A 1,907-nucleotide genomic window follows, 5' to 3' on the forward strand; every position below is an offset into this window, starting at 1 on the left:
ACTTTCTAAGATAACCTGTCAGTTCATATGTTTATGTTTTATTTCATTTAGGCTATCTACAGTATCCAAGGTGCATGAGGATGAAATTAAAATTGGATTGTGTCTGCATTTCTTCTGGGAAACAAAGCTTGAGTGCAAAGGCAGCAGCAAACGTGTCTAAAGTGAAGAGCATCAACAAGTAGTTCAATGAGATGATGTAAGACCCAACGTGACATATTTGATGGATTTTAGAGGAAGACCCCTTCCTTTGAGGTTTTTCTATATTGTTGTGCTGAGAATACTTCAGTGTGTTCAGTCAACTGGAGCGTGTGCATGGAGTTTTGATATTGCTGCCTGCCTTTGGTCGGTAGAGCAGTTTACCCCTCCAGCACCTGACACAGGTGAAAATTCAGAGTTTGCTGGGGTTGACATTCTGCCACATATGTTGTCATTGAGCTTGGATCTTCCTCCCTCAGACAATGATTTGTTACAATCTCTGGCTCTGTTTCCATGCGGATATAAGATATCGGATAAAGTCAGAGGAGCCTGTTGTGAGTTTTGTCTCCAAATCCAAGGATTGGTACTTTTGCCGGATTGGACTGCTGCTGTTTGAAAAAAAAAAAAAGAGGTGGTGGTGGGAGAGATTGCTGTTTATCTCCCAATACGTGTCCTTCTCTTCTTCCCTAATAAAAGAACTTTTAGCTGGGCACATGGCTGACTGAAATAAAATGACCTTTCTCAGCATCACATGCAGCCAGGTATGTCCATGTGATTGGCCAGTGAGGGTGAGCAGATATGATGTGTGCAGCTTCTGGTTCATACCTCCTTCCTCTTTCCCACTAGAAAGCAGGTGTGGTGGTAAGCCATCATGGACCACGTGGGTGTGAGCAATTCCTTAGGGTAGTAAATTGCCACCTTTGCTGCACATTAGAATCACTGAGGGAGCTTTTAGAAATCCCAATGCCCAGGTCACACCATGTACCAGTCGAATGAGAATGTCTGGGGTGAGAGCCAGACATCAGTGTTTTAAAAAATCTCCAAGTGATTCCAATGTGTAGCAGAGTTTGGGAACCACTGCCTTAGAGGTTCCAGAGCAAGTACACTGGAGAAGCCTATGTTGCTGACAGCATACCTGTCCAGGACAACGTATGACAAGACTGTCACATGTCAGAGAAATAGACTTCTAGCTTGTGTAGGCCGGTTATTTGGAGTCGTGGTTATAACAACTGAACCTATATATTAACTGTATAATAAACATGGGTCATGTCATCAAAACAGACTGACTGTATTTCACAGAATAATCTTGTTTCCATGTTGTTTTGCCTATTTTCCATTAAGCCGTTTACGTATGGGGAGAAAAACGTTTTGAGACAGCCTGATAATACCTACTTAGCATAATGCATTTGAGGCTCATCTGTGTTGTTGCATGCATCATTAGTTCATTCCTTTTTATTGCTGAATAGTATTCCCTTGTGTGGATTTACCACTGTGTTTATCCATTCACCAATTGAAGGACATGTGCATTTTCAGTTTGGAGCTGTCATGAATAAAGCCATTATTAGTATTGACTTACAGGTTTTGTGGAGTATAAGTTTTTAGCTCTCTTGGGTAAATGGCTAGAAGTGGGATTGCTGGATTGTATGATAAGTGTATATTTAGCTTTGTCCCACTTAATATGATATATTATCCTTTTTGTTGTTGGGCTTGACTAGCTAGGTTTTTGTTGAGAATTTTTGCATCTGTGTTCATGAGAGGTAGTGGCCTGTAGTGTTTTCTTTTCTTGTAATGTCTTGTCGGGTTTTGTATCAGAGTAATGCAGGCTTCTTAAAATTAGTTGGGAAATATTCCCCCATTCGGTTTTCTGGAAGAGATTGTGTAGAATTGATATTATTTCTTTCTTAAATGTTGGAATTCACAGGGAAGCCTTT

At 40.7% G+C, this 1,907-nt stretch overlaps 1 long non-coding RNA gene across 3 annotated transcripts in view; it reads left to right on the forward strand.

Annotated features, from left to right (window-relative positions):
• The window catches only part of LOC103602352, a 17,106-nt gene extending 15,844 nt beyond the window's left edge, over positions 1 to 1,262 (forward strand). For all 3 annotated transcript variants that reach the window (XR_551522.1, XR_551523.1, XR_551521.1), the window contains exon 2: positions 52 to 1,262. This is a non-coding gene — a long non-coding RNA (uncharacterized LOC103602352). The remainder of the gene's footprint in view (positions 1 to 51) is intronic.
• The last annotated feature ends 645 nt before the right edge of the window (positions 1,263 to 1,907 follow it).

Source organism: Galeopterus variegatus, unplaced genomic scaffold (assembly GCF_000696425.1).
Source record: "Galeopterus variegatus unplaced genomic scaffold, G_variegatus-3.0.2 Scaffold4105, whole genome shotgun sequence".
In the NCBI taxonomy this organism is placed as follows: Eukaryota; Metazoa; Chordata; class Mammalia; order Dermoptera; family Cynocephalidae; genus Galeopterus; species Galeopterus variegatus.